General features: G+C 36.6%; 1 protein-coding gene across 1 annotated transcript in view; it reads right to left on the reverse strand.

The window, feature by feature from the left end:
* Positions 1-26,152, reverse strand: part of cacna1ia (calcium voltage-gated channel subunit alpha1 Ia) — a 185,050-nt gene that overhangs the window by 121,375 nt on the left and 37,523 nt on the right. The gene's annotated exons all lie outside the window — the stretch shown is intronic.

The following is a 26,152-nucleotide window of genomic DNA, read 5'->3' on the forward strand; positions in this document are numbered from 1 at the left end:
GCTATTCGACAAGCTTAATTATGGCTAATACACTCACACTCTCAAGACTAACTTTATCCAAAACTCTAACCCAAACAAAAAACTTTTGCAGTTTTAGAATTAAAACAAACACTGTAGCATAATTTGGAAGTAATTCTTTTTCAAGACTGCCTAATTTGAGAATGTGATATACTTTGGGGTAATTATAGCTCACTTTTCTTTCTCTCGCTGCCTAGCGTAATGAAATAACAGCTGGACAACAGCAGAGACTGAATTTACAGTGAAAAAATGAGAACCAGTGTGGATGATCGTTTTCATGCGAGGTGGTGGAGGACATGGCAGTTAAGTGATTCAGAGAGCCCTGGAGCTCAAGACCTTCATTCATATTTTACATGAATCTAATGCAGAGACATGAACCATTTGCATAGAGTGTCCAAAGGAGCCAGATCAGATGACCTGAGTGCAGCAATGCATAACAAGCCTGGGACCGAAAAACTGTCTCTCGCTTTCTCCTGCTCTCACTCGGCACGTCAGATCATTATCCATCACTTTGATGGACTGAGATAAGCTTTCCATCATGATCTATTTATATCCAGTGTTTTTCCTTTTCCAAAATATTATATATACATATACATCATTACAATCCCTTGTGTAGTTTTACTTAACATTAATATAAGCAAATACAAAAATTCTATTCAAACTAATGATGCACCAATGTTAAAATTCAGTCCAATACCAAAAGCCTGATGATAATTTGATAACTGATAAATGCTGAAATTAAAAATCTATAAAATTTTGTCTAAAATAAAGAAAGAAAAACTCTAACACTTTAGAATAGGGAACACACATTAACTACTAACTAAAAGTTTTCTCTGAATAAACTTCTAATGTGCTGCTCATTACTGGTTAGTAGGGTGGTTGTTAAGTTTAGGTATGGAGTAGGATTAAGGAATCTAAAATATGGTCATGCAAAAAAAAAGTTTTAATATGTGGGCTATAAGTACTAATAAATAGCCAACAAGCTAATGATACACATGCTAATAAGCAACTAATATTGAGAATTGGTACTTAAAATAAATTGTTACCTACAAAAGACTACAAACTAAATTAAATTGAATTTAGGCATCTTTATATTGTACGAAAAGGAAATTCATTCTGAGATTTGAATGATATAAAATACAGTGTGTATGGTATAAAAACCATTACATCCCAAAAAACAAGGAAAGAAGTGTGTGTGTGTGTGTGTGTCTGTGTTATGTGTGCGCATGTTTTTGTGACATATCAGGACACAACTCTGTATAATGACATGGGTATGACACAGGTATTACAAGGAGATGGTGACTTATGAGGACATAACCCATGTCAAAGTTTTTTCTTCTTTTTTTTTTGAAAGTAAAAATGCACAAAGTTTCCTGTGAGGGTTAGGTGTAGGGTTGGTGTAGGGCCATAGAACATACAGTTTGTACAGTATAAAAACCATTACGCCTATGGGATGTCCCCACTTTTCACAAAAGCAAATGTGCGTGTGTTTGTGTGTGTTATTTCGACATATAAACACAAGGTTTGGTCTGGTCAATAATTTTTTCAATCAATTCTTCAAATGGCAGACAATTTTCTGTTAACATAACTCTCAGGATATGAAAAAGAAATCTTGGTGTGATCAAATTAAGAAGTGAAAGGACAGAAAAGTGGTGGAAGACAGAGACTTGGCAACAAAGAGACAGATTTATAAAGTGTAAAGAAGAGGAAAGACCACATGAGGAAAAGGCAAGAATAGAGAAGACGCTGTTCTCATCTTGACGTGCTTGGCTCATTTGCTCATCATTATGTTTAATGAATGCCACTACAAGTTGGGTATAAATAACGCCTCTAACGCGCTTCTCCGTCACTGATAATCAGACCCCGCGCCACTGCATTCATGAGATGAAACTCAATCAAAACTCAATTCATGCTCCAAATTTATTGACTATTCATCTGGTTTCAGAATCACCAAAAACATCCATCCATTCAACACCCATGCCAGTATGTTCAGAGAGTCGCGAGTCAGAAGTGCAAGAGCGACTAGTGCAGGTGTCACAGGAGAAGAAACAAACGTGCCGAAGGCCTCAAAGGCCACACAATAGAAGCTGGCGGGCAGGAGAAAGGGAGCTAATTGCATTATTAATAGGTAGAGTCTGGGGCATTTTGTGATGGTAATTTGCAGAGCGGAAGGCGGGGGACTGTCACTCTTCGGGTGAATACCGGCGGTGGATGTGAAGAGCTGAATAGCTGCCACTAATGAGCTGGCTACGCAGAAGACGCAGCTCTGGCGTGATGGCCCATCAGTGTGGCCATGATCTGTTGGTCTATATTTCACATGCCAGGATGAAAGAGCCTGATTAACAGGCCACCGTCCCAATGAAACTATAATGAGATTACAGTCTTAAAGGCAATTTAAACACTATGCAAAAGGTAGGAAATTTTACACTTGCATCTAGGCCTTGGTATAAATCAGAGCAGAGATGGTCTTTCTATTGGTGAATGCTGCTTTGATAACCACTCAAACCCTTGATGTCATTGAATTCTCTGTCAGAGTTGTGTGAAAGTCAAATAAAGTTTGTGTGAATTCTAAAAATAAATCAGTCTAAAATGCTTGTTTAATGGCATTGGTAGATATTGAAGATTAGCCAATAAGATGTTGATTCAATAAATGATAAGCTGCTTTCCCACAAAAAGCAGTTTATCCAACATAGTGAAGCTACTTTTCCACTGACAACCATTCAAAAAAGGCCTCTGGTCTCCTTTTCTGTGAACCGCAGCGTTGGCTTTTTTGGTTAACCTTGGAGTCTTGCCTCAAGGGGGCTTTGATACAGATCTCACTGATGCAGGAAAACCAATAATGAATGCTGCTACATTTCAATAATGAAGATCTGTGTAGGTCAGTGCTTCTTAACCTTTTTGACTCCTAAGCCCCCAATTGTGCAAAACAATATATAAAGCCCTCACACTTCGATTATCTGTAAATTAAAATACAGGTTTCCATAAGTTTCAAGAACTGAATGTACTTTTCCAGTTGTTCATGTTTTACTTGATAAATATTAAAGATAAAGTAATCAAGGGATAAGTTAAAATAAGAAATATCTATTTATTTAGTAGATTTAGTTGATTTTTGTTTTAAATCAAGTCATCTTGAGGTCCTAGTGGGGCCTGGTCCACTGGTTGGGAACCAATGGTATACATAGGTTAGATTCTTTGAACTTGTAATAAACACCTGGAACAGGAAGAGAGCGAAAGTGGCTAGAATCTAGTCTGGGTGGGGAGTTGATTTGTTGTAGATTTTGAGATTTTTTACATACTGTTATATGATTGTGAAAGTATTCTGCATGGTTGCTAGGTGGTTCCTTACTGGTTTAAGCCAAAAGAGCTCACCACTAAGTCTCTGTGATATCCTTTCCTCTAGATACAGCCATCTAGTAGTCCTCTTTTCAATGGATTTTGATGGTTTCATGGCTCAGCAGGTCCAGTTGCTCAGAAAAGAAATATAACACCTCTTCTCAAAAGGACACACAATTTGAGATTTCAGTTCATGTCTATATAAATGATGAAGGGGAGATTACACACTGAAGATCAGTATTCTCGGAACACTAAACACAGAAAAAAACACTTCACCTTTAAATTTCCCTTGAGATTAATTAGATTCTAATTTGATATGTTCTACTAAGGATGTCGTGCCCATGAGAGACAACACTACTGTATCCTGTTTTCCATGAGATTGATGTGAGCGTGGCTCATTTGAGAGCAGCAGCCTCTATAAAACCAGATTAAAGGAATGAGATGGAGACAGCTTGTTGAGATGTAACATTTGACCCAACAATAAATGTTTACTGAGGCAGCTGCATTATTCCAGCTTTATGCAGAAAGAGAGGTCAGAAAGCCAAAACATTAAAGCTCAGGAAAGTATGTAAAAACATTACTGGGTCACAGCTGAAAGGATGCTAACCGCTAATGCTTGTGTTTGGCTGTCTAAGTAAAGGAACAAAAGCCACTGGTGACCACATATTTAAATATCAATATGTCCACTGCTTAAAAGATGGAAGGAGAGCATAAACCATTATAGGATGGGATTAGTTTGATAAGTTATGTAATTATAACCAGAGCTTCCCTGTAATTTAATGCTGTCCGACTCTGCCATGTCAGTGATTTTTCAGACTGCACAATCTTCCCTCAGTGTTCCTAGTCCAGCTTAATGTCCCTTTGTTTCTCAAGTTTTAAAGTTTTAAAGTGGACATCAGGAAATCACAAGACGTGCTGAACTAATTTACTCATCAACTTATTCAGAGAGATAACACTTGCTAATGGATTTTGGAACATTATTCTCTCTCTCTCTCTCCAAAAAAAAGAAGAAGAAGAAAAAAAGAGACTAAAGCAAGACAAAAATATATAAATAGCCGAGTATTCATGTCCTTTATTCTGCTAATGCAATACATAAATGTCCAAATTATCTCATCAGTTCATTTTTTTTTTTTTTTTACAGTTTTGTTTGTTTGCTGTTGTTCTTGCTTTACATTTCATCCTTTAAATTCAGTCAATATTTTATGATATTCATTCTAGTCATTGTTACTTAAAAATATAATTTTACAAAATGAAAATACCCTTTTATAGAAATAATAAAAACTGATTAAACTGTAGTAAACCTTCAAGACAAATTTGTAAAAATAAATAAATACAATTTTCATATTTCAAAATGTTTCAAAATGTATAAATGTAAACAATTAACAAACTAAATCTTTGTTTTGAAAACCTTAGGTGCCTAAATCATAAGCAACTTTTAAAAGTGGTTTGCTTTAAATAAAAAAAATCCCTGTACTTTCAAGATGCTACTTTACATGTAAGCACTACAAGCACTAGCCTACTTTACAGAGTATATCTTGAAAATGAATGGAGCCTCAATGAAAGATTGGTTTTATCTGTATCCTATTCAGTCTATTTTGGAGTTTGCTTCGCTGACTAAAACACAAACTCAAAGTCAATCCATAAACGTACATCTCTTTTTCTCTTGACCTTTCTCATCTTTCCTACACCAATCTATTGTTTTCCTCTCTCTGGGAAAAAATCCATCCCTTCTATCCACTATCATCTCACATATCCACCACATTACCCTCCTTACAATAAATATTTGTCATGTTTGTGTTCCTCCTGGAATGATTTACTTTAATCCCTCGTCTCTTATTCTGTCTCCATCTCTGTTGCTAATTTAGTGGCTGTAAGGAGAGCAGCAAGGCAGAGAGCTCACTTCTCTAATGGCAGCATTCTACCAGTCACGTCAAGCCCAGCCGAGGATCCAATGTTCTTGTCTTTTTTAATTACCATCTAACTGACTTTCAACAGTGTGATCCCTCAGTCCTTTCCTCCCTTTCTTTTGACTCTCACACACACACTGAACTCCTCCACTATGCATCCAACCTCCTATGAACTTCGTTGAGGACGCTCTACATATCTGTCATCTGAAAAATGGAGAGGAACACTTATAATTATAAAACTTGCTAGCTTGCTCATGAATATTAATTATGTTCTGTCATGTCATTAATATTCAATAAGCCCTGTAGTCTTACCTGATTTGCTTGTTGTAAATGGGTGCTAGGTGCTTAAAGCTATAAGCCTGGAGAGACCATGCGTTATAGTGATTATACCATGCTTAGGGGGAATTCTTATGCATGACACAAAGTGGAGTGATGAAATGGGATGAAAAGCATAACATGTCTCTAGTCTCCTTCCATTATTTGGTATTTCAGAAGGGTACGACTGGAGATAGGCGGTCCACCATTCTGTCTTAAGAGGGTAAAATATTGCAGTGGGAGCAGTAAATAACCAAGTGCAGTAAAACATAGTGCAGTGATGGAGAACTGGATTTGTATTCTCAGAAAGTTGGTCTCGGTCCTTTTAACATTACATGCCCCATTCAGCTCTGAGCAATCACCCCTTTCATTACCACCATTACAGCAGCCCAGCAGTTATGGTCTTAATTTAATGTGCTCGTTAATACCTCTAATGCATTTAATTCCTACACCAGCGTCACAGTAGCACAGTCAAAAAGAAGAAAATACTTTTTTTAAAGTGAAAAAATGGCAGTGCTCTTCATGAAACCACTGAACTTTTTTTGTACAGTTTTACAACATGATTTTAATAATTTTGTAATTTCAATAATGTATTTCGTTTTTAGGGGGACTGTTAAATTCTGTCCAGGGACTACAGATTAGGTAACGAGTTTAATACTTTTTGATAACAATCCTCATCCATACTTGCATTTCCACTGCGTTTCAGAAAAGATCTCCGTCCACATTACACGACCAAAAACGCATGTTATGGGACCATTCATGCACACTTTAGTATTATACTATGTAAGCCTAAGATTTATACTTTAAACCACCATCAAGTGTTTGTTATAACTTCCGATTGTGATCTAATTTGTGTTTTAACCATACAATGTTGCTGAAATATGTTTGTAGCCTTTTATAGCAAGCTAATCACTATACTTAGCAAAAATCAAGCTAATCACTATACTTAGCATTCCTCATGTAAACGCCCTGTATTGTTATGAAAATAGGCAGAATCTAAAATCTCACACAAATCCTTTACTTTTTTTTCTGGGTTTCTTATATAAAGAATTGAACACATAAGTTTAATGGGCATTTATCATATGAAATTTAAAATGGAAAATTTCAGCTTTATCATGTTGGAATAGTCACACTTGGTTCTGCATCTACATCTCTTCGGTTCAAAAAAGTTCATCTTCCAACTTTAAAATCGTCCTACATCATTATTTTACCTGTTTTACCTAAAGGGCGTTTGACTTTCTTTGCACGTTTGCTTTGTAAACACTTTTGCCTTTTTCCAATGTGATTACACAATGCGTGAAATCAAACTAGAGCAAGACATGCATTTGTGTTTAAAAAGTATTATGCCTTCGATCAGTTAGCTAGATAAGACCCGTTTGATCCCCACTGAAGCACTATATACTGAGAAAAGTCCTGTAATGCTTTCCTCAAACTTTTATTTACTTTCGATTCAAGAAAGAAAGACATGAACATCTTGGATGACATGAGGGTGAGTAAATTATCAGGAAATTTGTATTCTTGAAGTGAACTAATCCGTTAAATTCTTTATAATGTATAACAAAAAAATTTAAAGCTTAGTGAAAAAGTGGCCAATGTTGATTATAAATAGTGAAAATATGCATAAATATTGATCTATTTTTGTGTTCTGTTAATTTCTATGCTCAAGGTATCATACTGTTACATGCTAACATGCTTAATCAAACTTTATTAAAGTAGCGCTGAAACAGAAGTACAGACAGATCATTTCTTCCGCATGAAGACCTATATCCAAGTGTAATGGATTATAAAAAAAAATACATGCCAATGACTTGTTCTTTCTCTCAGTTGCTGATTGGATGGAGGCAGATATGAATGAAAGATTGCAGTCAATTATAAAATAGGGATGGGTTTAAGGAAACCAAATGATAAGAAGTCCGGCATATGTCACCAGAGAGAAGTCTGTCATGTCAGCAAAAGATCTGAGTTATGAGATTTTGATTTATAAAAATAACAATAATAACAAAACACATTTAAGGAGAAATCCTTTGCAAATAAGAGCAATAACATACACTTAGAAAAAAAGAAATGATGAATTTTCCTTTTCAAATCAATTACTTATCACATGTTGAAATGCTATGCTATGTATGAGTTGTTGCCAGCGTACTGTGGAACCTTCCAAATCAGTCACTTATGAGAATCTAGGACAGCTAAATTGCTGTCTTAAAAGGCAGTTTGTAGACGTTGATCTACACACTAGGTCTTGGAACAGTATGATGTTAAAACAGGTCTGTCATCATTGCTCATCGCTAATTGTTGCTTAGACTACATGCTCATCTAGACAAAAGCACTGAGTAAATGTTGACTCCATTACAATGAAGCCACCAAACGCTTGACAAAGAGCTTGACAATCACAACTTCTTTACTCTGTCCCCTCCCTCCATCTGTTCTTGTGTTCAATCTGAAATCTCAGACACGAGTCTCTCTTCGCTTCCCGCTGTTCCAGCCTCCTCTCTATTGGCTGAACTTGTTTGAAGGCCTGCAATGTTGAGTGCAAATCCAGGTCCCGTGTCAGAATGGATGACAGCGGACAAGCTGAAGTCTGAGCCTGGGGGACAGCAGCAGTCTGGAGGCAAAGGTGTGACAATTTGACAAGACGCTTTTGTCACACTAAGTCAGTTGGTGACTCAGGGCCAAGGCCATCTCCACAAGGAGCCATCTCTTCACACAACGCTATCCGGGAAGAGTAAAGCCCCATCGTCCCATTAGATCACCTGCTGTCTGATTCAACAGAGGTTTGATCTATCTTAAAGTGTTGCTTTTGCATTCAATTTTTGGTATCACTAGACACCGTTTTCTTCCGTGGCTTTTTTGTAGCCATTTAAAACATCACTGTCACATGTGGTTACACAATCTGACAGCTCATCAGATAGTACAGCTCTGAAACTAGAAAGCCTGAGCGAGAGAACAAACACACACAGTTGTTTGCCTATCACAATAGAGAGGTCCAGTTGATTCTATTGTTTTCTATTGTATTGTTTTTGATATTATTGTAATTTAAAATAACTGTTTCAGTGTTAATATATTTTAACTTTTTGTTAAAATATGTTCAAATTAATTTGTACGTTTTTCAAATGTATTCCTGTGATGGCAAGGTTGAATTTCAGTACCACATGATGCTTCAGAAATTAATTCATACAACAAGACTAAGCAAAACACATATACAGAATGAAAAGTGATGTATAGTGATGATGCACGTGTTTTGAAGGCATATGAATGCTTTGTGCAAACATTGTAAAAAAAAAAAAATTGCAAACTGTAAAGAATTGTAATGAAGCAGTCACACCCATCTTTTGCAGACTTGACCAATGCAGAAATGTCAATTTTGGGTGGGAGAGGTTCATTTGCTTAGCACAACACCTTATTTGCATGGTTTATGGTGGTCTGAAGGATAAGTCAATAATAAGTCAAATTATGGTAATAAGAGCATGGTGCAATTTATGGTGACATAATATACACCATTAATCCAGGAATCGAAGACGCTCATTTTGATTCCTGCCAGGGATTGGAAAATATTAAGGCAGTAATACATTCATATGTCTATATCCAAGTAACTGGAGCACATTGTTTTGGTGTTAATACGACTATACACAAATAAAAGTAGACCCTTTGCAGTTTCAAATGATACCTTATTCTTATCTGTACGATCAAAAATGAAGTAATATTTTAAGTTCTTTTCACAGTCATCAAGAAAATAGACAGACCACACCAGTGCAGGCTTCCACCTCAGGGGTTTAAAAGCTCCACTACAGGTATACTCCAACCACATGGTTCATTGAGGGCCACATTTCTTCAACAATTAAAACACTGTAAAAAGCCATAAAAGACCAGAAGGCATGCACAAACCCATCATACACATCATTACTTTAAAAATACTTATCCCTGAAATTGGCCTGGTCTGCGTGTGAGTGGATGTTCTAAGCCTCCCTCCCAGGTGCTCACCTATGTTTCCTCTTCATCCTGGTTTGCACACATTAGCATGGCGCTGCTGAAGCTTGCTGGCGGCGCATTACTTCAGCTCTAGGCACCCAGCGGGCTGCCCACACTGACGCTGATGGGTATTGGCAGCCCATAGCCACTAAGAGAGTTGGTGTAGTCCAACCGCCAGCAGGCGGTGGTGTGTAGAACGCGGAGTCACACTTCCGCAGAAAGACACACAAGCAGATGTACAAACACACCTGGGTCTGCCAGATGCTCAGCTTAACCCTCTGCCATTATTCAATTTGCTACAGACTTCTATTGGCTGAGCTCTGAAGGCCGTAATGCCAGAGGGGAGAAAGACATGCTGAAATTAGCCTCTCTGAAAACATATAATCCATTCCCACTGAAAAAAGTAACACTTGGGTCAAGCTACAATAACAACATTTGTGATAAACAACATAACAGTCTACAGCAGCCATTGGTTGGTTGGTCTGTGACAGGACTCTTGAATTAAAGGGATAGGACACCCCAAAATTTTAATTTGATGTTTATCTGCTTACCCCCAGGGCATCCAAGATGTGAGAGACTTTGTTTCTTCAACTCAAAAAATAGCACTCTGTCAGTCATATAATGGAAGAGAATGGAAATCACAACTTTGAGAGTAAAAAAAAAAAAAAAAACATACACAAACAAAACAAATTAAATCCTGTGGTTCATGACGATACATTGATCTGTCAAGACACGAAACGATTGGTCTGTGCAAGAAACTGAACAGTATTTATATCATTTTTTATCTCTTATGCACAGCAATGTCCAACATCTGGTGCGTGACGTTTGTACGTGCTCTGGCAATGTAGGCATAGATTTGTAGTAGATTCCCGCGGCCCATAGAAACAGTCACTAATGAGACATCTACATATATACGTAGCTATGTGTGCTATGCAAGAGCATGTACATCCATCAGGCGCTGAATGTTCTACATTGCGGTGAAAATCTGGGGTGAAAAACAATATAAATAATGTTTTGTGTCTTTACAGATCAAAGTATCGTCACGAGCCACAGGGTTTGATTTGGTTTTGTGTATCCTTTTTTTTTTACTCTCAAAGCCGTGATTCCCATTCTCTTCCACTATAAGACTGACAGACTGCAACATATTGAGTAAAAATCTTTGCTTGTGTTCTACTGAATAAACAAAGTCACTTATATCTTGGATACCCTAGGGGTAAGCAGATAAACATCAAATTTTCATTTTTGGGTGAACTATCCCTTTAAGACAATTTGCATGTTACCCATACTAAATAGTATGCCAGATTAAAATGAGCATGTCACAAATCACAGTACATTGAAAATGCACCGGAAAAAGTATTTTATTAGGACTCCCTCCTCATGCTATTTTCAAAGTGTGCATCCATGCTAATCCAGCAATGGCTAATATTGCTCATAACCACTTCCACAATGGAAGAGGGGGAGATTGTGATGGTTCTCTTTTGTGTTGAGGAATGCAAGGCTTAAGCTGCCACCAGTGTTGGGAAACGCATTAATTTACATTGTGTCAGTGTCAGCTGACTGAGACTGTCTCCTACAGAGTGGAAGCTCTTTGGCAGGCTTGCAAGCAATTTTTATATTTATTTGTTTATTTATTTTTACAATGGAAGTACTATTTTTATTTGTATTTTTATTATTATTATTTTGCTATGGACAAGTCTTCCATCTGCACAAAGTATGTGTGTTTAGTATATTACATATATCGAAAGGAAACAAAGGGTATGTTGTAAAAACTAGTGCTGAAAACACTGACAATGAGCCGACAGACAAGACAGAGAAGGTTACTTTAGACATGAAACAGTCTCCTTCGGATGAGACGTTAAACTGAGGTCCTGACTCTATGTGGTCATTAAAAATCCCTGAATTCGCCCATTGGCCTCTGACCATCATGGCCTCCTAACAATCCCCATGTCTGCTGATTGCCTTCATCACTCTGTCTCCTCTCCACCAATAAGCTGGTGGGCGTTCTGGCACAATATGGCTGCCGTCACATCATCCAGGTGGATGCTGCACACTGGTAGTGGATGAGGAGATACCCCCTGACAATGTAAAGCACTTTGAGTGCCTAGAAAAAGCACTATATAAATGTAAGGAATTATTATTATTATTATCTGCCACTAAGCCGCTGGAGCTGCACATCTGCAGTCTATCACTTCGACATGACAGACTCAAATAAGCCAATCATGAGCGCACCACCCCAACATCTGTCCTCCACAGCCCCACAGATGGCTAAATTACAGCCTATAAAACAAATATGGCCCAAAAAAAATGTGAAAAATCAATTATATTGAAGTACATAGGCTTCTAGGAAATAAGAAATCCCCAAGGGCCCATATACTTGTCTGATTTGTGAGACTATAAGACTTATTAGATAACTTCTGAGTAATAGCATTAAATTTTCTCCATTATGTTACCTAATAATCAGAAGGGTGTTAATATAATTTTCCTCTGTGCTACTGGCCGTTTAGGTATATCTTTAAGAGTGCCTTATTGAAATTGGTTGAAATAGATCAGTCCCACACTAGCCATTAACAGTGACAGACGTAGCCCACAGCAGCCCTGCCGAGAGTGAGACACACTTAGACGCATTAACCGAACAAAAGGACATCATTTAGTCTGACCACTAGCCCAGCACAAGATAATTGTACACTGCGAAAGAGAGGTCGGGGAGGGTCTGTTCTCAGAGGCTACTGATACATGTTTTGTAGCATAAGCTAATACAGTGTTAAATTAGCCCAATCCTGCTACTTCCTCGCTTTCTAATATCACCCAGAGGACTCTTCTGCCTAGTTCAGTTCCAATACTGCTGAACTCAGCCACCACGAGAGCAGGTACTCCGGAAAGAGACCAATACCACAGATACAAACGTGCCAAATGACGTATGAGTTAATAAGCAAAATTCACATTGAAACAGATTGACTGCAACAAACCACAGAAGAAAAAGAATATCTTGCTTGTAACCGACTAGCTGAATTTAACTGCTAATTAAGGTTACAAAATAAAATTAAAAAGCATAAAAAGAACAATTAAGAAGGTGTATCATGCATTGTTTGAAGGGTTTGCACTAATGGCTAGGAGTGACTTTCAGTGATAGGAAAGCAGGGGTGTGTGTATGTGTGTGCTTGTGTGTGTACTTGTTGTGTCCCCACAAGGGAAAAAAATATATTAAATGTTTATCTGAAAAGGTAATGATGCAAACATGTTTTCTGTAAGGGGTAGGTTTAGGGTTATGGGATATAAAGTGTTCCTGTAGCTTAATTGGTAGAGCACTACCCCAGGAACACATGATAGCTAAAAGTTGATAGCCTGAATGCACTGTAAGTCGTCTGCTAAATGCATAAATGTATAATATATTTATTTTATTTATAAAGTATCGTTTGGTCAGCATAAAAGTAATCGAATTCTATGGAAAGTCCCCACTTTTCACAGAAACAAACGTGTGTGTGTGTGTGTTTATGGGCAGGGGTGTGGGGTTATGATTCTGATGTTAGGTAAAGATGAGTGTGAGGACAGCCAGCAATGATTCACACTCACAGCAGGGTCAAAAATAGACAAGAACATGCACAAATGTGACTTCTGACTCTGAATATTGAGTTCTTAAAATCTGTCACAGGTTCGTCAGGAATCAAACATAAACAAAGCACTTCTGACACTACTGCCACTGTGCAGCACATAGATTACATGTATAAACAAACAAACAAAATTTTGCTAATTTGCTATAGCTAACTAGCATTTTTTTAGTGTTAATATATATTCTAATGTAAATATTAGAGTACTGGCTATTTGTTGTTGTTGTATTATCATTGGTCTTTCACAACTAACCAAACTCATGTAAACATCACATGAATCAAACTATAACAAATCCCTTACATATGAGAGGGGATTTCAACTCCTCATTTCACAAGTAAACCACATGCCAGTGATCTATGTACCGAGGCAAATCGAATGAACATCTGGTGTTTGTTTAAAAAAGGTGAAATGGATTGAAGGTCTGTGTGGGGCTGTTGTTGTGGGCTGTGATAACATCGTCCAAACTGTGCTCGGATCTCGGCGGACTTCTGTCTGTTTCCTTAATTTGTCTGGGAAATTGGCCAAAAGGAATCATCCTGATGAACTGGAGCTCTGTGGCACTTCATGCTTTAAAAGTAAATTGGAGCGAATTGCGCCGTCAATTCACATTTGAAGAAAAAGCAAGAACAGTATCTAGTCAAAAACAGGTTTATATGAGAGCACAGTCAATGCTTAGATGAGTTTTATAATTATGTGAATCACGTACCTACAGTATGTTCGTTCCTATAGTCAAAGTAATGGCAAGGGAGTAACAACAGATGCCTGAGCATATCACTATGACATCTCAGACATGTGTTTGAGTGTGTAAGTGTGAAGTGCCTGGATAGCGTGCATGTGTATATACAACAACCACTAATTAATTTTCTGTTCAGAGGATTCAATCATCTTCTATAACCCACTGCACAAGACAACCATCACATCTGAATGACTGACCAGAAAATCACTTCCACAAATCTATCTTCAAGTAATGGTTCACCCAAAAATGAACATTCAGCACTTACTTAACAAGTATAATTTAAATTATAATATTGAATTTTTTAACCTTTTGAACCTTTTGAACCTTTTCCAGCACATTTTACCAACACCGTGGATAATTATTTTGCTCACTATAATCGTGATAAGAAATTTTCATATTGTTACACCCCTTAAAGCTTCAAAAATTGTATCATAAAAGTCTCACAATTTTGGACACTTTATTTCTAGAAAGTTCAAGAGATAATATTAGAAAAAAAATCATAACTGTTGAATGAAGTATGACAATGTTCATAATTGTTTCATATCTTGCACTTACCTGGTTTTCAAAAAAAGCTGAATTCAAAGATCAACTATAAAATCACCTCACCTGAGGTAATTCACTCAGCAAAATATCTGCCCACTGCAATTTACATCATTATAATGAACACCATTATACTGTAATGAACTGACAGCTTGAATAAACCCTTTTGGAACTGTTTGGACAAGTGCGGCATAATTGCAATTACAAATCTTCATTTACTTGTCATTCAGCAGACGCTTGTTATTTAAAGTACACTACAGGACATTGATTATAGGTACAATCCCTTTGGAGGAACCTGGGGTTAAATGCCTTGCTCAAGAGCTACAGTACATGGCGAGAGAGCAGGAGTTAACAAACACAGTCCAAAGAACTGTACCTTCATTCAGACAACAACCCAGGTAGAAACAAATGAGATATTGAAACAAGACAGAGGTCATGACCTGGATTAACATGTTTATGTGCCCTGAGCAGAACATCAGACATATTTCTCTCTCTTCGCTTCAAGCTGACAGCTCTGAGACATTCATCTGGATACTGTATAAATGTCTGAGGATTTTCTCCCTCTGATTAATCCTCTGACACCCAGAGAACTGGATGTCACTGGGAACAGTAGGTCAACTGATCCAGGGTCAATGGGAATGAATATCTCCGTAGGTGAAAAGCTGTGGATTATAGGGCCCATTTATTTTATTTTTTTCTCTCTGCTTGCTGCTTTCCAAGAAAAAGCCAGGACCCTTGATGTCCGTCTAACAAGACCTGCATAACCTGGCTGCCGTTTCCTGCAGACACTCACAGACGTCCTATTATATGCCACACTGCACGTATGTGAGTCTCACGAAACCTGTGAAAAACACATCCAGGAAATCTGATACGGTACCTCCAAATCAAAATAAAATGAAAACACTGCTTTGCTGAGAGAAAAAGAGATTTCTATTTCAAATAAAAGATTGATCTTTTGAACAAAGAATCCTAAAAAGGACCACTCGATCCACAAAAATATTAAATAGAAAATCAGCATATTAGAATGATTAAAAGTAGAATTAAATTAAAAGTAAAAATCTAAGATGCATTAGGGAAAAAAATTTATTTAAAGAAATGTCACAATCCTATAAATAATAATAACACTTTTTGGACCACTGAAAAGGCAGAATATGTGTAAATGAGAGTGAGTGCATGCAGTTATTTATGAATAAATGCATAACTGCATGTGTATCTGCGCATACTGTACATGCACCCGGTGTGCCGCCTGCACCATTACTGTAGCGCAGGAGGAGGTCTGGTCCAGTCGCTTTGACAGTGACAAAGTGCTGCCATTTCAGCCAACTCCCATGGTTCACTGATTGTTCTCTTACTCCTTCTATCTCTCTCTATCTGTGTGTGATGAGCAGATCGGTGGCTTGGCTCCAGCAGAGGTGAAAGGTCAGTGAGTAGGGCAAACACAGACATTGTTCATCTCTCTCCATGCCTTACCTCTGGGAATAAATACTGTATTCTAACCCCTTCGCTTCACACAGTCTCTTCCCTTCCATTTGCCTTTGTCTGTCGTTCATTCTCCTTCCTCTGTCTGTCACTGCTTCATGCTGTTCTGGGCACAGCCTATAACAGCCCCTGCCAACAGCACAGTTAGAGACTCAGCGGTCCTCCTACCTGTTTATTGACAGAGTCTTAACAGTCAGCAGTCATGACCTCCTTTAGACACGCACACACACAGCCAAGCAGACTGCATCCACTCTCTTTTTTCCACACACATATTATCTGATTCAGAGGCAGGCCACAGTATGTTTAATGGAAATGCTATTTGTTTTTGAGAGAAAAACGTGAATGAGGCCGAGCTAAATGTCTGCTGACCTGATACACTCCAATGTGAAACTAGAAAATAACATTAACAAAAAACCTTTGATCTTTTCAGAGAACAGCAGCATTATTCCTTTTAAAGCTTTGCAATGTGTCCTAACCAGACTTAATGCAATGCCATGACATGAGATGAGAGGTATCTTTTCAGTGGTAATTGTAGTTTTTGTCCTAACTAGCCACAATGGCGACAGGGGATTCGGTTTTAGATACGGTTTCCATTTCTGCAACGGCTAGAACAAGAACATACAAACTATGACACTGATAATATTAGGTACAGATTATGTGCTTTATTAAATGTTAAAAGGGTTAAATGTGAGTTTGAATATTATTTTGCGAGACCTTGATAGCCATACTGAAAGCGACAATAAATAAGTTACCTAAGATCTTGTAAATTCAAGTGAACAAGTACATTCAAACTCTTATGTGAACAAACCAGTGTATATCTTGCAAGAATCACTTCAGTCACTCAGTGTATTTTTCATTTAGTTAAAATGACTTTGGGTGTACTCAAACTGCCCGAGCCCAACTGAACCATACCCTGGCCCACCTCTTCCAACTGGGCCAGGGACGGCTAAACGAACCACGCCCGAATGCAGCATGAAGCGAGGGCATGGTTAAGATTGCCTAGTGTGAGTACACCCTTAGTGTCAAATAAAACTGTCAACAAGCAAACTTGTTGATACTAATTTATATAATGCCTAACAGATTCAAAGTAACTTTCCACTGAAATACATAACCAGAAAAATCCACTATTGGCACTAATCACCAGTGGCATATTATATTAAAAAAAGTTCAGGTTCAAGTATTAAAATCACACATTTGCTAACACTCACAAATTCTGTGCCAAGATAAAACGTGGCCAATCAGTTTCTGAAAAAAAAAATATATATATATACAAAACAAAAAATAAATTTTCATAAAGGCAAGGTACAGTACCCTGCTTAAAAAATAGTGTAGACCTGCAGGAATTTCCTTGCTGGTTCAGGATGGCTCTATGGCTTTTACAGAGACAAAGACAGATTGGCTAATGCTGGTCAACTAAGGAAGTCTAGCTGGCAACTGTTACCTGGTAGAAACACTAGCAGCACCTTACAGCTAAAGGTCTTTTAAAAATCTAGCAATATGATACATTGGTATCATATCATATTATATCATATCAATTTTTTTTTATTATTTTTTTTTAGCCAAACTTAGAGATTTTTTAATCGATTGACATTTATTGATATTTGTGCATTCTCATTTCCCCTTTTCAGATTACCATTTTTAAACATATTTAATTTTTTAATGCTAAATAATTGCTATATATCCACTCAGGCCTGATTGGATCACTTATACCCAGTGTTTGGAATAACGCTGTTTAAAAGAATGGCATTAGGTAACAACATTATTTTTTCAGTAACGGGGTAATCTAACTAATAACTTTTCCCGTTATTAATAACGTCCCGTCATTAACATTACTGAATGTTAAATGTGGTGCATTACTATGCATTGATTTAATAAACTATGTAATCCGAACGCACCCCTGGCACCCACACAGCGAGTGAGGAGATGGGTTAATAACGAGATAAGCGGTTGTGATTGGCTAAGGTAGAGTCATGTGTTTCACGGTAGCCAATCAGAGCCAGTGTTTTTACACACATGCCAGCACACGCGCCAGCGGTACCACACACACACACACACACACACACGCAGCAGCAGCTAAACAGAGATTCGCAGCAGCAGCAGAGATTTTCAAGGCATTTTCAAGGTGGAGATATAAGCACTACTTCAAATTTATTGTGGTCGAAGGCAAGAACGTGCATGTAATGTTTACATGTAATGTGTGACACACGCATAAACAAAGCTAGTGGCCAAAAACACTTTTCTTACAAAGATAATACTTGAAATGCAGGATAAAACTCTTGCTGTCTGTTGATGTGCAATAAATATCGAAAGTTATGTACGAACACCTGTCTGTTATACTCATTTCAACTGACTAAAACTGCTAAAAAAAAAATAAAAATAAAAAAATTATTTGACATATAGCAACTTTTTTTTTTTTTTTTTACAGTAACGCAAATAGTTACTTTCCCTGGTAATGAGTTACTTTTATGATAGAATAATTCAGTTACTAACTGACTTTTTGGAACAAGTAGTGAGTAGATATAACTAATTACTTTTTTAAAGTAACGTTCCCAAAAGTGCTTGTACCCACTCAACATGACAAATAAACACACATCTCAGGCTGGGAATTCAAGAATATCAGTTTTGCCATGACCCGAGACAATGACACAGAACCGTATCATGCCAATACAGTCAAGAAAGAGGTGCTTTGAAACATCTGATGCCAATAATCCACAAGAGCCATGAAGCTCACTGACATGACAGAAGTGCGAGTGTGTCTGAGAAAGTGTGTGCAGGCATTTAGAGGTGCACTTTGAGGGAAAAACAATCTGTTCAAACGGCTGTTCAACACAGTGCCCTGAGACCACAGACTTGAAGATCACAGATGGACCAGGAAACTAATCTATTACTATTGTGTAGGGATGTCAACGATTAATCGATGATCGATTAATTGTCGATAAGAGATGCAATCGATTAAGGCTATCGATGGTCGGTTAACCGATTCAATGGTGGGCTGCGTGCGGCTCATGCGCACTCAACACGTGCGAGCGGCTGTGAGTGACGGTGACGATATATAAAAGCATCATCATTCATTCACAATGTACAAATTAAGCTTTTAATGTGATTTAAACTTTAAAGTACATTAAAATAGAAACAACATAAAAGTTCTTCAACATTAAATGCAATAGAAATGTAGTTACTAATCATTTCATCAGATAACTGTTTTATATCGTGCGCTTTGCAGGGCTGCGGGACACAGTGACAGGACAGGTAGTCTATTCATTCCTACAACTTGTTAATTCATTCCTACGAATTATTAATGTGGCAATTGTCCATGTTTCATTAATTTTGTTCCCTAAATAACCCATGATTTAAGTGAAATAAGGGAACAAATTAATAAATCGAACGAATTCTTAATTCATGAAATCTTTAATTTCCCTTCCCATGTTTACCACAGTAAGAGATGCGAAAACAGTTATTAAAAGCGAAAGATAATAAAATAAACCTGGGAAATTAGAGGGTTAGACTATGAAGATTTAGGAAAAGAAACAATGCCTAAATATACTGAATTTGTGGAAATTCGTGACCAACCGGCAAACCAGAACAAAGCCGCGTAAATGAAGACTATGGGGTCCAAAAGCATGGTCGCGATCTAACATTTTCCAGTTAACCTATTATTCCTCTAATAAACAAAGCTTTTATACCACACTTGTCATAATCAGATCTTATCATTTCTAAATAAAAAATTGCTGGATTCAAAACAGCGATTAATAGGCGCTGTGACCGACACATTCCTGGAGCATTCAGTTTAAATAGACCGTAGTATACCGGTCCACTCTGCTGTTATGCCAAGGACGTTTTTGCTCATATGAAGAGGATCATCTTTTCCGTCTATATGCGAATGCGTGTTAAGTACAAGCCTAGTTTACATTATAAATAATAGTTTAACATTCAAATACATTGCGAACATGGAAACATTTCGATTTGTGCCGATTGAGACATGAGCAATAACCTCCAAATAAATCTAGCCAAAGCCGCGCTCGCTCATCCTCGTCTGCACGCATGCACTGTCACGATCTAATGCGCTGTATGCCGGATTTTTAAAAATCTGACATTTTCTAGGACAGAATCCAGCAGGATCAAATTAATGTGAGCAACTGTGTTTTGGTGCAGCAGCGCCGATGTAGTTCACTTAATGTGCAGCGCAGTCACACGCGCTCCACATTTCGGATAATTTTATACAATAATGTCAGTTGAAAACATTGCAATTGTGCTTTAAAATACAACAACGAGCACCACAAAACCATTTAAAGATGCGCGTTCAGCGTTCTCCGTGCGGGATTGGAAACTGTCAACAAAGTAAAATGACCTCAAAAGTATGGCGCGCTCTCTTCATTTTATCAAATGATCATAATCGCATCTATTCATTTTATAATCCTGCTACTAGCATTTTATTCAGACTAAAACCTCTTTAATTCAAGTGAGAAAGCATTTTGTGTGTGTGTGTGTGGCTTTTGCACATCCTGTCATACCGCTGACTGCGTGCCTGCAATAGACGCATTTTGCAGTATTATGGTTAACGATTAATCGATTAATTGATCGTTAATTTAAACGACGATCGATCATGGAAATAATCGAAATTTGACATCCCTACTATTGTGTGGTGTCTGTGTGTGTTTGTGTGTGTGTGTTTTAGAAAGTATGAACTGTGGGTCAATGTCAACAGCACAAAATGCATTTTTTTAGCACAGAACACCATTTAGAATCTCCAATTTGAGCTAAGAGAAGGCAGAGAGCAGATTACATCCCATCAGTCACTTGCAGGGGGGGGGGGGGGGGGATGGCGCGTTTTGGGTGCTTAAGACACTGCCATTTTTCAAAATTATTCAAAAGTGCCCCTCTCAGACAAATAGCAATGATATTGTGGTCAATAAAACAAAATGCATTTGATTTATAATTAACATGACAATCTGTACCAAAAAGTAATTTCAATGCTCAAAAGTATTTTTTACATATATTTATTTTTACATATCTGTCCATCTGAGGCATTGCTATGAGTTGTGTGTGTTTTGCTTAACTGACTGATATTTCACATATTCTGTTCAGAATTTTTTTTTTCAGTGAACTACTTCATGAAACTTCCATAGTTAATGAAGCCCAAGTGCCTGTTATGTGAAGTGTAGGCTGGCGAAATAGTGAAAAGACTTTATTATATTACCATTTTTGATAATTATGCAGCATTTTGTCCTATGCTCATCAAGCCTGCATTTGATCAAAAATACAGAAAAAAACTTAAATTGTGAAATATTGTTACAATTTAAAATAATGTTTTTTCTATTTAATATACTTTAAAAAAAATGTCATCAATATCTGCAATGCAAAGCTGCAGTTTTCAGCAGTCATTGCTCAAGTCTTCATTGTCACGATCTTTAAGAAATTATTCTAATATGGTGATTTATTATCAATGTTTGAAAGAGTTGTGCTGCTTGGTTTCTTTTAAATTTTTAATTGTTTTTATTTATTTTTTTATTTTGATATTTATGTTTATTGATAAATCCTTATTAAAAACTATTTTATTTAAATGAAAAAAGATATATACTGACCTCAAGATTTTAAATGGCAGTGTATATTGTTACAAAAGTTAAATTTTAAATAATTCTGTTCTTTTTTTTTTTTTTTACTTTTTATCAAAGAATCCTGAAAAGTATCAATATAAAAAAATTTATCAAATAAATGCAGGTATGATGACCATAAGTGACTTCTTGCAAAAATATAAAATAGTAATGTATTCAAACTTTTGACCTATTTTTTGTTTTGTTTTTCATTGCCCCTTTTTTACATTTGAGCCCCTGCTGTGAGAAACTCTCATTCCTGCATCCCATCATTACAAGAAACAAGCACCTAGCTTCACCAGCAAAAACCAACACCTGGAAAACTGAATTTCACTTCAAACGATCTAAGAAATGTCTGTGAAATTAAAAACATACACCAAAATCTCATGCATTTGTTGCTGTGTTTCATGTACATCACCCACACGGCTGTTACTCCAACACACCTCAGTTGTCTGACACCTTTACTGTATCAAATAACATTTTACAACACCATCTGTTTCTTAGACAGGAGACGAATACGAGCAACAGCATTTTAGTGACATCGATGAAGACAAAGCATGCATTTTTTGAACTCCAATCCAGAACTTGAGATGAGATTTAGCATATTTGCCTCAAAGCAGCATCATTTATAAAAAAAAAATAAAAAATAAAAATAAACAAAAAGAGCTCACTTTAAAAGGTCAAAGCTCCTCTATGTTAAATGGATATTTCACACAAAAATGAAGATTCTGTCATCAAGTACTCACCTTCATGTCATTCCAAACCTGAATGACTTACTTTCGTCTGTGAAACACAAAAGAAGACATTTCTATGAAGCTTCTTGCTTCATTTTTACATTAGCATGTAATTACAAAGAATGGGGTCTGAGGCATCATTCAAATACCATTACTGTGGTCTTACTCCTAGAGTTCAGTCACAATACTATCAAATGGCTTTGAGACATGGCTTTAAAAGGCTTTTTAAAGCCTGAATGCTTTTCCCATTCATTGCAATTATACAAAAAAATATGTATCTTTTGCATTCACCAGATTAAAGTAATTCATAGTCTGGAACAACATTAATTTTTGGTTTAACCGTTTCTCTGAGTTAACAGGATAATGGTACTGTTGGATTTCTGCGCTCAGGTCAGCTATGTTGTCCAAAGTCCATCTGATCTGAAATTAAGAGTGCGATACAATCACTCAACATATACTGACTCTAACACTCCATTATCCCAGAACTCTGGACTGATCTGCGGTCAGCCTGGATTAACTGCACACACACACACACACACACACACAAATAGCGTTGAAGAGGAGGGAGGAGAGGAGAGCGACAGACAGCGAGAGATGTTAGTCCTCAGTAATTACTTTAACATGCTGTGACATAAATCACACACCAGAGAGTTCTTATAGTGTGCCTGGTGAGGAAAGAGACAGAGGTGATGGAGGGAATGAAAAATAGAGAAAGAAAGCCCTAGACAGAAAGAGGCTGACTGGCCTTAAAGGGACAGTTCACCCAAAAATCAACATTCCAAAAATGATTTTGATTTCTTATGCAGGACACAAAAGTAGATTTTTTATTATAAGTAGATTATTACACTTTCTGAAAGTTTGAGGTCCGTTTAATATTTATTTTGGAAATACATTATTTTATTTATTTATTTATTAAACTCATCAAAAGTGACAGTAGAGACTACAAAATTCTTTACAAAGCACTTATTTTCATTAATCCTGTTATTCATTAAAGAATCCTGAAAAAATATACATAAATCACAGTTTTTTACAAAAATGCTAATCGGCACAACTGTTTTCTACATTTCTAGTAATTAAAAAATGTTTCATTAGCAGCAAATGAGCATATTACAACAATTTCTGAAGGATCATGTGACACTGAAGACTGGAGTAATGATTGTGAAATTCAGCTTTGATCACAGGAATAAAATATAATTTAAGATACATCAAAATAGAAAACAGTTATTTTTAAATTCACAATATTATGGGTTTACAATTTTCACAATATTATGGGTTTTACTATATTTTTTTATATTTAAAAAAAATGCAATCTTTGTGAGCATAAGTGACTTCTTTTAAAAACTCTTTAGTACCAACCTCAAACTTTTTAACGGCAGCGTATAAGTGAATAATGACCTAAATTTGAATATCTCACCATCGAGAAACCTACTACATGATCTTAAAAAAACTTTAAATATATTGCACAAGTCATATAGAGCAATTTTAGTCTTATTTTTGGGCACATAGTCTATGGTCATGCTGAAAAACTTTCATATAGCAAAGATTTCTAATTCTGAGCACGTTTGAAACATCAAATAAAGGCAGAATGTTCATTATTGGCATATACTAGGTCTTTAAGATCCTTCAGCCTTTGAAAAAGCCTATGGGAAGAGAAAAGGAGTTAAAAGAGGATTCAGAAACTTCAGTCTTGCCTGAGCTGTCATAGACTCATAACAACACAGACCGGTCAGGACTGAAGATTAGTATTAACCTTTTGTTCCCGAACCCTCTTCAGGACACACAGGGGCTGAATTAGACAGTCTGGCACAGACAAAGTGATGTGCGAGGAGGGATCGAGGTCTATTAGCTACACCTTTATTACAGAGAGAGAGAAATCAAGGCTCTTGGCAATCCAGAGAGCGACATCCTGCAGCAATCAAGCCACTGTTCAAATACTACAATTTAAAACTAAGAATAGCAATTATTTCATCATCCAATCATACCATCTACAGCCAAGACCTTTTGTATAAAGAACAAAGATGAAATCTGAGTCCAGAGATTTTATTGACAAAGGCCTCCAAATGAGGAAGATAAAGACTGAAAACCGATACTAAATGCTTTCGGAAGTGTTGACAGATTCTAATTTTCCCTCTCGTATTGGGAGTCAAAGGTTTGGAATATCATTATTCCATTAGGGCACTGTGATGACGGGCTTTGTCATACTTGGTGTGCTGCAGCAGGGGATTGATGTCTAGGGGGGCATTGCAATGAGCCAATTGAAGGTTGCTGAATGTTTCGTTCCAAATTCATGGGTCTCTACAGACAGAATGGACAGAAAGCTTGGTCTAAGACGGACAAATGTTATTTTGTAAATGCATACACAGACATACACTGCACCATTCGCAAAATGGACTGTTTCAAGCCAAGGGAAAATCAATAGTTTTATTATCTTTTCCACTGAAATTCTGCTGAAATAGTTCACCCACAAAATAAAATAACATTTTAACCCTAACACTAATGTCATTTGGACAAATTTACAATTTTGTGCATGGCTTTATTTTATTTTCTGTGAAACACAAAAGGAGACATTTTTCCATGCAACTATTATTTAGTTATCATAGCTTCTAAGTTGCAAAAGTGACTAGACATCACTATGAAAGCTTGTGTTGTGATTGTTGTTATATAAGCCATACAATTGCTTTGTATGAAAAGCAGACCAAAATTTTAAGCAAACGATTCACTGAAAATGTATTCAAATTTACGTAGTTTTAGCCAAAAAATTTACAAAAGTATGTGTGGGGAGGCAAAGTAAGTTACACTAGTGAAAAAACATTCAAATATTGCACATCTTTTTCTTACATTTGTAGCTTCATTTGTAACTACACTATGCAAAAAAAACAATACCATTCAAAAGTCTGGGGTCAGTCATAATTTTTTTAAAATAAATTAACACTGTTGTTCATAATGGGTGCATTAAATCGATATACTCCACTTTAAAATATGAAAATAGAAAAGTTATTACTATTACTATTGCTATACAGTATTACTGTATTCGTAATACAGTCTTAATGAGCATAAGAGGTTTCTTTCAAAAACATCTTAAAAATCTTACAACCCCCAAACTAAAAAACACTAGTGAACCTCCCTCCCTCATAAATTCTCATGTTGTGTTCCACAGAAACAAAACAGTTTTGAAATGAAATCATGGTAAGTAAAAGAAAGAGAGGAAAGAATTTAAAAAAGTTCTGTTTTATAGTGAACTTTTAAATCCAAACCTTCATATTGCTAGTTCATAGTGAAATGCTAGCAGATAAATCAGCATCGAAATGGACCAAAAATTCTAATGTTAAAGAGTTCAATTCTTCTATACATTTCACTAGGCACACCGGATGTAAAACAGTTCGTAATTGACTGTAAGAAGCCCTGCAGTAACATTGTTTCTCAAATGCAACAAAGTGACAGCAAACACTCTGGGACTTCATATCTAAAACCCTAAATCACCAATTAAAGTGTTTTGACAAGGACAACAGTGTACAAAAACTATTAAAAGATAATGATTCATTTTGCCAACATGTTAAATATGCAGTAAAAGGAGGGGGGAGATAATTTCCTCTCTTTCCTCCCTTATCTAATCTCTCTTATTACTAAATAATTAGCAAATTGCCCCTTGGGCTTGATAAAGTGTACTCCATTTTAATTTCAATATTTCTGAAATGTAAACCATAAGATATCAATAAGCCCCTGGTTTCCCAGAAGTGTGAAATGTGTTTTTGCCTTTACAGCACTGCATATTCACGCTTTGAATGTCCTCTGTTCTTTAAATCGTGTAAAAATTAATCTCAGCACACTTCTGACCATTAATAAAGTCATCAAAGGATCACTTCATCCCTCTCTCTCTCCCTACATGTAATAAAATCAAGTTACAGAGACATCCCATTAAGGCACTGA

This window comes from Carassius gibelio, chromosome B3, assembly GCF_023724105.1.
Source record: "Carassius gibelio isolate Cgi1373 ecotype wild population from Czech Republic chromosome B3, carGib1.2-hapl.c, whole genome shotgun sequence".
In the NCBI taxonomy this organism is placed as follows: domain Eukaryota; kingdom Metazoa; phylum Chordata; class Actinopteri; order Cypriniformes; family Cyprinidae; genus Carassius; species Carassius gibelio.